Here is a 13,015-nt window from a genome sequence, read left to right as displayed (position 1 = left end):
CAACTATACTATTTCTGGTATAGTGGTACTGACATTTCACAGTGATTTGGCCTAAATTAAGGAGGCGTCAGCAGCCCACTGGACTCGTAATCATGACCCATCGACACATTGACGTCACAGATACGTCACAGATGTACCAGTATTCACAATGTGTGCGCAAGTAGCCCCCATCACGTGCTAATGAAATATTTATGCCTACCACAGTTCACTCTGTTAGTGCATGCAGTGCGTGTATAGCTAACCTCCCTCGATCTGCATGCTTCGTATGACGTCGATCCCCAAGCTACGTGGGATCTGCCATTTTTTATTATTACTCGAAGCTATAATATTTTAGTTACATTTCTTATGACCTATATCTAACATGATGACGTCGCCAATCAAATTAAGAAACAATTTTCTCGGTCCCTATTTTCCGTATATACTCACTGGCTGAATAATTTTAGTGCGAGATATTCTTCAACAATTCAACTAGACCATCAGCCCCCTTTTTTACAATTTTTATTCAATAAAGTTGCAGCAGGGCAGGATGCAAGAAGATTAACAAATAAAGAAAAAATAACGCACCGGGACCTGCATTTCGCGAATTCTCTAGGTGTTTTATTACACTCCGTTGATTTCATCGTACACACAGCTCTGTAAGCGAATTAAAAAAAAACTTTAATCAGTGATTCTACAACGCATCAAACAAGCTCATTAAAGAACGTAAAGAAGACAAAATTTTGATCGAACGTTCTGGCTCTGTTAATATAAGCGGGTCACGTGATGTGCCGTGTTGTTATGTTTTTTGTTTTGTTTCGTAAAATAACGCACGTAAAAATTTCTTAAATGTTAGATTTTCTGAAAAAAAAAAGCTCATGAAGCTGTAGTATGCTCGATATATCGTGTGCCGACATGTCACTGGTGAAATAAGCAAGACATTCTACCGAGTGTTTGTTTCTATGACAAATGCGAATTGCGATCAGATTTTAGGGATCACACTTTTGGTATAACATCGACAACTGCTAAGAGCAGCCGACTGTCCTATTAAAGCGATGCTATTTCCTTACGCTGCAATTATTAAGTTCCTGATGGCATATTTGGCAGGAACATATCAGAACAACAGAAACAATAGAGTACTGCATGGAGCGTAGTCGATTCACGTTTATGGAGGTGAAGTTGCACTGCATGGCTTGAACACGATGTAGAAAGCGATGAAATGTCATATTTAAAGAAATGAAATGTCATATTTAATATTATGCAGTGGAAATGAGGACCACGTAAATGCAGGAAGCGTCTCAAGTTTTACACATGGCTCTGTAGTTAAAGAACGTAATCCCAGACTGTAAAAAAAATACTTTAGAGAACCTTTTACACTTATTTCACATCGCGTTTCACCTTAGGAGTTGCAGAAATTGATAATTGCGTTATTCTATTTTGACAGATGATATGGTGGTTTGGGACGTTAAACACCCCATATCAATCAATCAATCAATCAATCAATCAATCAATCAATCAATCAATCAATCAATCAATCTATCAATCAATCCACCAATCAATAAATAAATCAATCTGTGGAGCCAGTAAACGGCACCTTTGCCCTGCATATTCAAACAATAAATCACAAAAGAGGATCCCTGCTATAGTTTTGCCTGTCAGGTACCTCTGTCATGAGTATATGCCCAAATACGAAGAAGAGGACAATAAAGTATAGACGACGGTCGGTGTTGCGCGAGCGCACGCACCGTACAGCGAGGCCCGAAGTGCGTGACCTCAGCGGCGATCGGCGCGCGAGCAGCGACGAGCTGACATTGTCGACGTGCGCTTCGCAATAGAAAGACGCATCGCCAGCTAGCCTACTGGCGACGGGAGCGGCAGGACAGTGACTTGGCAACATGTGACGCGGGCGTCCCGCGAAGAAGATGGAGGACTCGACAAGCTTCGAGGGAGGCTACTTGGGATGCAGCCACCGCGCGCACTGTTGCAGATGCTGCCATCTAGGACAAGCCAGGCGAAGCCGGTGAGCGCGTATGCTCGAGGTGCGCGTAGACTTCAAAATTGCTCGTAGCCAGTAGACTTCAAAATTGACAATGGTGCCGTTGAAACCGTCCTCCCGACGCACGTATTCCAGACGCTCAAGAACAGGCTGCTTCTATCAGCTCCTCCTCGTCAGCTGCATGGCCCATATGGAAAGCTTCTTCCAGCAGCAGGAGTGGCACAACTCCAGCTCATCTACCGCAACCATGCAACTACTCGGGATATATACGTCCTAGATAAGATCTGCACTCCGTTGCTAGAAAAGGCAGCCATCAAAAAGCTACAGATGCTGACCTTCGTAAACGCCGTTGCCGACAAAGTGAATCCGAAAGAATAATTTCCAGCTCTGTTCCAAGGGCTTGACAAGTGATGTCTGCAATGCACCGAACCAAGAGTAAACAGGAAAATGCCATTAATAAGCTTCGAAATCCCTGAGAGGCCTTGACAACGCATTGCGATGGATTTGTTTCACTTCAAGAACCAGTGGTGGTTGATAGCTACCGACTAATATTCATGATACCCCGAACTAATTTGACTTGAGAAGCTCTCTTCCGCAGCCGTAGCCAACCACTGAAAGTCAATTTTTGCACGCCACGCAATTCCCGAGGAAGTGGTTTCCGACAATGACCCGCAATTTTCGTCGACTGAGTTTTCACTTTTCGCCCAGGACTATGGTTTCAAGCACATTACATCTAGCCCTCACTATCCTAAGGGTAATGAACTTGCAGAGGTTGCAGTGAAAATAATCAAGACATCCATGACGAAGACCAAGGACCCTTACCTGACACTTCTAGTTTACAGGTCGACTCCTTTGAAGAGTGGATATAGCCCTGCCGAACTGCTCATGGGTCGTCGGCTGAGATCCAGGCTTCCACTGTGTTCCACCAAGCTGACTCCTCAATTGTCAGATCAAGAGAGCCTTCGGAATTTTGAGGAAAGATACAGATAATGTCAAAGACTTCGACAGGCGTCACGGAGTCCGCGACTTGCCGGAACTTCTTTATGGAGATGCCGTGTGGGTGACAGACCTCAAGAGAAAAGGAACAGTACAAGCCCTAGCCGATGAGCCTCGATCTTATTGGGTCAACACCGACACTGGTGCTGTGTGTAGAAACAGGACGCTAGGCATTTATAGGTAGGCATTTCTGCACCAAGACTTGCTTTGGAGATGCAAGCTTGGGGTGTGGTGCGTTAAAGAGTGTTGCACGTTCAAATGCACGCAGGAAACATTTTTAAAGGGGCCCTGCGAGGGTTTTCCGACTGCCTTATTCAGTGCTGAAATGCATGCAGTAATAAAGGCCGAGGTGGACGCAAAAAATATTACGAAAATAGGGGCACGAAAACTAATGTTATCAGTCATCAATGTTCAAAACTTGAGCAGATGACGCGAAAAAAAAATTCCGTTTCGCATTTCACCTTCCGCTCTCCTCCTGATGTCCAAGACTGTTTTCAGTCACCACGTGCGTTTGATTGAGCCATACCTGAAGACTCGCTTTGTGGTGACAGCTGTGAAGCACCCCTGGCGTCGCTTTGCAATTGTTTTCAAGATTTCATATTAGAAAAAAAAAACAGAAATCCTTTTTGTATCTGATGAAGTATGAGTAGTGTTTTTATCTTTTTTCGCGCCCAATAGCGTGACCTAGCTGGGTCCACAGGAGTATTAGCAAAGTCGCACTTTGCAAGGGCCTTCTGACGCCGAACTCGCATTCTTCGCGTGTTTCCCTACTAGACGGGCCAGCCTTCCGCTGGCTCAGTGGTGAAGCATGAGGTACGCCGCCACTTTGCCACTTGTGGGCTGCCCGTACACGCACGGCCTGAATGTTATACACCGAACAAAAATAAATGTCACCCAACAAAAATTTGACAACATGCTGGGACTATGGATCATCAAGCCCTCACCGAGCGCCTGCGCCTCTCTACTCCATATGATGCCAACCTCAACACCGAGAGACTGGCGGCCATGCCTGGAATACAAGGCGCTGAACCGGATTATTACACCAGCCAATGTGAGCTGTAAAATGTATTTGGTACCGCACATAACAATATCACGACGAGACTTCACGGTCCCACTATATTTTCGATGATCGACCTTGTGCGGCCAAACCATCAGATCCCCGTTGCCCCAGAGGATGTTTTAAAGACTGCCATCGGAACGCCCTTTAGACTTATCGATTTTTTTCGGCTGCCGCTCAGTCTCCGAAACGCAGGTCAGATATTTCAGCAGTTCATGGATGGTGCTATACGCAGCCTCAGATTCTGCCATACCTATCTTGCTGAGTTGCTAGTCGCAAGCAGCGCTCCGGAGGAGCATGGGCATTATTTGCGCATCGTCTTCCAGTGCTTAGTTGACCATGAGATGGTCGCGAACACAGCGGAACGCACCTTGACGTGCCCCAGCTATTGTTCCGGTGACACGTCACCTCTGCCTCAAAATTTTTACCTCAGCCAAACGAGACCGAATGATGTCCAAATTTGACTGCAAAGTGCCATATTCAAAAATTTCTGAGATCGGTAAACTTCTACCGTTGCTTCATTTCCCGCCGCACCCAAATACTTCAAAGATCTCCACGACCCGCTGTCCACTTAACAAAATGGCTCCGACACCATCTTATGGCCTCAAAAAGCAATGGAAACCTTCCGCGAGGTCAAACACGCCTTGGCAAACGCTACACTCCTTGAATATCACGAGCTTGACGTCTTGCAGTGTGTAATGATGGATGCCTCTGACACTGACATTGTGGCTGTATCACAGCAGCTATTTTATGGAGTCTTGCGCCTCATTTCATTCTTCTGAAGGAAGCTAACCCTACTGAGTGCCATTACAGAGCCTTCGGGAGAGAACTGCATACCACGTACGATGCCATCCAGCATTTTCGCCATTTCCTGGAAGGTGCAGAGTTTTTCGTGCTAGCCAACCACAAGCTACTTATACATTGCACTCACTAAGCTTCAATGATATAACGCACAAAGCACAGAAACTGCGCCGAATGTCCTATATATCACAGTTCACGACAGACGTCCACCACGTCATAGGCGGTGACAACGAGGTAGCGGACGCCCTCTCCCGGAATCATATTAGCGCCATCGTACGTACACAGCTGGTTAATTTTCCTATGAGGGATGCGATTTAGGATTGTTGGTGTGGTAGCATGCTTTGTTTGTGCTACCATCAATTATTATGCTTTATTTTCTGCTTTGGCAGCAGCTGAACGCAAAGACGATGAGTTAAAACATTGCTGACTACGGCCACTACCCTGAATCCTAAGTGGTTCCTTATGTCCGGATCCCAGGACAAGGTTGCTGTGACACAGGCATCTGCAGAACTCGCCCGTTCGTACCTGCCAGCCTCCTTCACCACGTAATCGAGGGCCTTGCACAGATTATCTAATCAAGGGATTTGAGCCACCCAAAGACTAGTGAAGGTAACATTTGTCTGGCCATGCATTAATCGAGACGTCCGACGCTGGGCATGTGAGTGCGTAGCTTGCTAGCGCTCCAAGATACAACTTCACACCTCGACAGCGCTTGGAACACTCCCAATGCTATATTCTCATTTTCATCATGTCCACCTGGACATCGTCGGTGCAATGCTACCCTTCAGTGGAGATACTTTCAAGCTAATCTGCGTAGATGGATCCAGCCGTTGGACGGAGGACATCGCTATTGCAGACATCACCACCAAAAAGGTTGCAAGCGCTTTCCTGTAGAACTGGATAGCCCGTTTCAAGGCACCTTCTACGATAACGAAAGACTGTGTCCGACAGTTCTAATCCACCCTTTTCATTGATATCAGTCAGCTTATGGGAACCTCGCTCATACGTAAGATGGCGTACCATCTCTTGAGAAATGGCTTGATCGAGCCCTTTGACCGTCAGCTGGAGATCGTGATGACGGCAGGCGAAGGACACAACTGGGTGGACACATAAGGTTCACGTTAAAAGAGCGCACTGGCTGCAGCGCCACTGAGTTGCTATACGGCACCACACTCAGGCTGGTGGAGAGAATTCTTTACGCGTGGCTCAGAGGAGGCACTCATAGCTTGCAGTGTCTACGCACCCCGTATACGCGATGCCAAAAGCATAAGAGTCACGTCCGGTGCACGTTGATCTGCAGCTCACATCGTGCCCATGCGTTTGTACGACACAATGTGGTTCGGCTACCTCTTAAGCCACCCTACGATGGACCGTTTAAGGTCCTCCGTCGCAGGAGCAATCATTTCACTATCAGTAAATGCGGTGGCGAGAAGCTGTGTTGGTGCAGCGCATCAAGCCAGTACACATGAAGAGCGAAAATGCAGTGAAAGGTATTTTCGCTAAGATACTCAGCTTCAACACCAGCTCAAGCCAATTAGGTGCTCACTTGGATGACACAGTGCACGGCTATCAAGAGCGCCGACTCACCTGGACCTTTAACTCGGTTCGGCCACTTACTAAGGCGGGGGTGCTGTGGTGCATGGCTGTCAAGAAATCAATTAAAAAGAACACGGGAATTGTTCTCTCCTAACCAGGTTATCCTCTCGCCTAATCAACTTTATTACCACGCGGGGAAAGGGAGGGTGAGGAGAGTGAAGAGACAAAAATATTCCCGCATATCCACGAAGCGAGTGACGATGAAGGAGCTTGCTCGGGAGGTTAATTCCGGTAAACCGGGAATGCTCTGTACATATGCTTCATCATCACAATATGAAGACGTGACACGCGAGTTGTTGTGGTTCGATTGAATGTACACGTTGTATACACAATGTTTTCTTTTTCGAAGATTCATGCCACACGTCCTGGTGCCAGCCGACAAGCATCATACCATACGCTGTTTTGAACAGCCATTCCCCTTCACATCCGTCGTCTCATCACCATTTGATGGTGGGCTGTACGAGTTATATGCACAGCGTGCGACTCGTCATCTGTGTAGGACACACATTGGGCTTTCGGCAGACGCGCCATTGTCAGCACTTAAGAAGCAGCAACACGCGGCGCCTGGACCGGTGTGTACCATGGCATTCACACCACTTCCACCACTAGCATTGCGATCACGTGTCTCTTCCTTGCTCGCTGCTCAGAGCGACGCGCAGTCATCGTGGTTTTTGCCCGCTGCGTGGAGCCAGTATGAAGACACGCCTGCTGCGCTCAGGCGAGTGAGCGTCGCCTGAGCGGCGGTGCGCCATCTAGTGGCGGCGCGCCATCTAATAATTGCTCTTGAAACGAAGAGCACAGCTGCGCCTCTAGCGAGAGTAATGAGCACTAGCGTACACACCGGCGCAACGACAAGAGACACCCACCCCCTCCCCCCAGCAAAAGAAGCAAGCTCCTAAAATAAAATTCGTTAAGAGTGCAATGCGTTTTGCTCAGAGGCAGCTTTGCAGCTGCTGTGCCAGTTTTCACGTGATAACAGAGGGTGGTGGCGAGCTTTTGTCTGTGCGGAGCCTACGTGCTGCGACGTCGCTACAAGCACCTCAGTTTGTCGACGGCGCCTGCCCTTGTTTACAAACATGGAATAGGTCTATAGGGTTATTGAAGGTAGCGGCAGTCCCTATAAAACGTTGTTTTCTGTCGCCATTGGCGTGTCGTCTTTTAACTCTATAAGCCCCCAGCAGTTTTTAGCATCTAAAAAAGTTCACTCAGGAGCAGCAGCACGCGAACTCTAAAACGCGAGTTTGCTATTCAAATGAAAAAGAAAAAAAGACATGAGCTTTATTAATGTGTGCACTGCTCTACGTCGGCATTACACGTTGTCGTTGAGGGGGCTTTATTTACATTACCGCGACAATAACGAAGACTTCACAGAAAGCGTTCCCTTTTTGAGATTTATTTTTGTACCACTGGGAGAACCCATGGTTTAGATATAATCACAGTTTGCAATTGCTAGCATGGGTGTGTAGTTCAGTGGTTAAAAGCTTGGACGACACATGAGCTTCCCCCTAAAAGGTAGAAGGTGGTAGCGTAATCAGGTCTCGTGCGCATCGTCTTCGGTTCTCGGTGCATGCCTTAACCGTTCCACAAGGATGCAAACGTCTGTGCAGGTAACATTGGCCGCTTCAACCTATCCTAAAACGCCTACTGGAAGTAGACTTGTTAAGGGGGGATGGATAGCACAGGCAGGTGTGCCACTACTACTTCCCATCCATTTGTTATATTTAAAGCAAACTGTACAAAGTTTTGTAAGTTGTTTGAATGCATATATTACTAGATATTTTGTGAATTTGGCTACAAAACACAAAGCCATTCTAAAGACAATAAAAAATAAATTATTTGACCATTTCTAATTTTGAAGGAGCATTTGGGAAAATGATTTTGCGTGTAAAATGGTGAAATATCTTCTGGTTTGTACACGTGCCCACGGTATCCTACTGAACCAATGTAATAATTCTAGGCATGATAATTCTTTAGTTAAGAATATAGATCTTGATTGACTAGAATTTTAGAGATTTTTCCTGAAGAAAAATTTTTGTAACGATACAATTTGAGTGGCAACATTCTTTTGCTTCAGGAAGGTGCGTGGTATTCAGAAAGAAGTCACTAAAGTTTTCTTTTGATAGGTTTAGTGGTTACAGAGAAAATGTTCTTTTTCTGACAAAAAGTGGCGTTCGGAGAAAATGCCACTTAAATTTCGAGTGGTCGTGGTGCAGTCACGGTATCAGGCGTGTTTGGGGTCATTTCGAATGCCTTCAACTGCACCTAAAAACTCGCAACTTCATGGAAGCAACAGTCGGTAATGCTAGAACATTATGTCGTGAAAATAAAAAAAATTGCATTTTCAATCGTCTTTTCCCTCCATGCCCCCCTAACACCCACGGCGCCATAATTCTTCCTATTGAGAATAAACGAAGGGCCCACAACGCATAGGGAAACACGTGAACCTACACAGCTTCGCAGTATGTTGATGGTCTTGCTGATGATGGTGGTTGAATATTTCTGAGAACTTTGTGATGGGTGGGTCTTTGAAACACCCACTGTTTAAGCAATTCATCTGTTTCTACGCCTGGTGCGATCTACAATGCAATACTACGTCTGTTAGACTCCTCCCCCTGCATGATATTTCAATAGTGTGTTTTTACCAAGCAGCTTCGATAATGGCGTGGAATTGTGGTGAGATACCTGCTTGCTAGGCACACGGCCTGGACTCAATTCCCATTTCATTCTAAGATTTTTAATATTTATTTTTTTATTTGCATCTTTTTTGACTCTGATTACGGGCAACGCTGGTTTATCGCTCACAACCGACGACACCGACCCCAAAATTTCTGCCAAACTAGCTCTTTAAGGCTACCGCATGAAAAGCTTGCCTCCGAACCGTGTGGACCCAGGTTCGAGAACATCACTGCCAAGAAAATGTATTTGGTTTTATTCACAAATTTATTTTTGGCAATATGATTGTACGCGACGAAAGGACATACATACAGACATATTTCTCGTTGAGTTAGTATCAAAATATTTACACGTTTAAAAACTTAGCAATGGTGGTTAGAAGGACTGCACCAGTTTCTTTCCGTACCATCTAAATTAAAACCACAAGCTCCAGACGACGTAAGGTAGAAGTATATAAACTGTAGTGAAGAAAATGAACGCTATACTCGAGGAGACTTGCCAGGGCAGGAAGAGGATGACGTTTCGTTCCCTTGGCGCTAGGTCTCGATCCATCATTACAACGCCAGTTGCCGAGGCTGCTATCTTCTCTGATAAACAAGGGCTGCTTCCAAACACCTTGTTTTAATTGGTGGAGGTGCTGGGTATTCCATAATCATGGAACTTCAAAACGTCATCTGCATCTCATCCTGGCAAGTACCCGCTGCCTCCTCGAGTAGCATTCTTCTTCTTCACTACTTTTTCTTTGTGTTACTTTGTGTTAAATACTTTCTGTTAAAGTGTCACTTAATTTTATAAAAGTCAGTAACACTGGGGAAAGAGGTAATCCTTGTCTCTTGGACAAACAGTGCAATCACACACCAAGTTATATGCTGAATATAACATTTTTCGTCAACTCCCTCCCCCGCTTTGGGCAGCAAACCGAGTATACCCGGCTAACCACCCCGCCTTCCTTTGTTTCTCAAGATTTTTGTCAACTAAACGTAGAGTAAAAGTTCAGGAAGGGGTCTCGCTGAATGTTGCATTGATGTCTGGATACCCGACCACGTTCCCAACATCTGGAAAATGAAGGGATGTAACATTACAAAAACGAGATATATCAAGGCGAATAGTAATTATTACGTGTTCGCTTATCTCCACCGATGCATGGAACTTGTGCAGGAGAGTTCGTTTGTTTATCTCCCCAGCACTGATATTTGCATAACATTCAATCCTCACATATGCATGCGAGTGGCTCCCTTTTTGGAATGCCTATCGAGCGCTTGCTGTATACATCGCACTGTTGGAGGCTTCTGTTAGTAAGAATGTTAGGTGTTCGGCGATATCGTGGTGCCGACATGGTGCTGTGAAAGAGAGGCGTGCCTACAGCTAACAAGGCACTTCTGGCCAAACCTTATAATGTGGACCTCGTTAGCGCTTAATCACGTCAGCTGCGGAAGTAGCGTCGCTCGCTTTTTTTTTTTTTTTGCGCTACATCGTTGCTGGAGTGCACGGACCACCGCTCTCACTAAATGCGAGCTCGTGCAGCGTGGATGGTCTGTAGGTACAAGTCTCCACGCATCCAGGACATTTCGCGGGGGCCGAACTCGAGAGAACAGCGCGTAATTAAACACCGCGTTAAGAACTAGATCATGTGTTTCTTTTCCTAACGTCCTAGCATGCGTGTTAAGTTCTCTATGTGCCATACTACGTAGGACGTTAGCAATGCTTTTTGTATTATTTGCATCAGTTAAGAGGCGTCGCTTTCTAATTTTTTCAGGAGAAAGGTGGGGACCGAGGTGGGTACGCCCAGGGGGGAGACGAAGGTGTTGCAGGTGTTGCAAGGCGTAGTATTTGTGTATAGAGGGGTGAAAACAAATGCCTACACTTGAAAGTTGTTTAAATAAGGGCCCTTCTGTCAGTAGACTTTATTTCTGAAATAAGTTCGACAAGTGATTTGGAATAATAAGGCATCCACATAAAAAGGGAGAGCCGCACTTGACCCACACTCCCGTAAGAGTCCACATGGGATGAAGTCAAACAACTAATTTTTTTGTTGCTATTTGCAAGAGTGGAGCTCTTCAAGCTTTTCGCTGCTACTAGTAGTGCGTACAGTAATTATAATCATCATTAACCGGTTTGAGCTCGTCCGTGTCAACTATTGCTTTGCTTCTGCAACATGTGCAGCTGGTGTGGTATATAATAATTACGATAGGAGTTGGTTATGTGACTAAGTATCACGTACCATCACGTATCTATTCAGGTGACTAAATACCGTGTAGCAATGAATCACGTGATCAAAATGACGCAACTGCGCCTAATGTCTGGTCTTGTCATATGTTGCTGCCATATATGTCACGAGACTAAAATCACAACACGTAGCAGCTAGTCACGTTAGATATCTAGCCTAGCCTGGCCGTACTTAGTTCCACTATCAAAAACTTCTTGGCAATACCGGCAAAACTTATCTAGGCCGAACACTAGCTCCGCTGATGGCTTCAGCCTTGCACCAATAGTAGAAACTGCTCATTAAAAAAATAATATTGAGCAAAAACATGCGCTCGCATCACGCGTACAACAGGAGTTCAAAATTAGACCTATATGGAACACTGACAGGCGAGCTTGCCGCTTGATTCCGCAATAATTATACAAATGTTGTCGCGTCTCTAGATGAGTGTTTGCAACGGTGCCATTCTCCTTCCCTCTTCTAATAAACTCTGTGACTACAGGTCACATTGCGCAGCGCTATGGGGCTTAATCCTAAATAGGGCTTAATCTTCAAAGCTAAGAATTGAGCTCCTATGCTTCGAAGGAGACGAATTTTTTAGACTTCAAGATTGCGAAATCAACAGCTCAGGCGTGTGTAATCAACGGCCCTCTATGGGGCTACTAAAGCGTTACGGTTTACCATCAGTTCCATTATTTCGTTTTTATTTTTTAATGAATAGCCTCTCATGTTTTTTAGGCTTTTTTTGAAGAGAATTACACAAGCATAATTGAAAGTGAACGACGAAGTAAGAAATAAAGCCTTTAATGGCCCGATCGCGGACCACCGTATATTCTTTACGGGGGAACCTTGCGCAGTCGATTTACCGCACTAATGCGCTGAGGGCAACTTTTTGCAGTAATATTGAAAGCAATAAAAAGGCCTTTAAGTTGCGAAAACTGGCACTGAGTGAGGTGTTTAACTTACCTGTATAACCATTCCGTATTGTACTACGAAACAAGGACTAAATAATAGATCACCTTACTTTTTTTTCCTATCAACTGCGGCCGATGACGCAAAATTATCGAGAGGAGAACGCAGCAGAAAAATGTACACAGTTTTTCCGGCAATAATGTACTTCTTTATTTGTGAAATGGTGAAGACACAAGGGCTGAAGCGCGGACAGTCAAATCTCATGAGCACAACGTTCGGGGAACAGGGTTCAAGTGCATACAGGCTTAAGTCATGGGCACGAGATAAACCTTTGGATGTGTGTCAAATACAGAAAGAGCGTGTTGAATACAATGTCATTACAGTGTTCACAGTGTGTATAGGTTCCACAATGTGCAGCCATGCTCTCCACACTTCCTACCCACAAGGCTCATTTTACGTAAGCGCTTTGTCATTGGCCGCTGTTTGGGCACTCGTCACCCATGACAGAGATCGGTGCAGAATAACGAGGCGATCGCAACGGTGACAGCCGATTACGCATGTCGCTTACGAAACAGAAGCCTTGTGAATGTGAGCCAAGACCCCCTAAAACCTCTGGCAGCTTTGTACATTGTTTTTTTTTAATTTCTACTTATTATGCAGAATTTGTTACAAAAAAACCTTTAATAACAATTTGATTTTTTACTCAGTTCAGCATTTAGATTCACAGCCTTGCCTGAAGTCTTTACACGAAGATCTAAAATGTTTACTCATTGACATCGTATGACTAATGACAGAGCACAGCTCA

This window comes from Rhipicephalus microplus, chromosome X (genome assembly GCF_043290135.1).
Source record: "Rhipicephalus microplus isolate Deutch F79 chromosome X, USDA_Rmic, whole genome shotgun sequence".
Classification (NCBI taxonomy): domain Eukaryota; kingdom Metazoa; phylum Arthropoda; class Arachnida; order Ixodida; family Ixodidae; genus Rhipicephalus; species Rhipicephalus microplus.
This window is presented reverse-complemented; position numbering follows the sequence as displayed.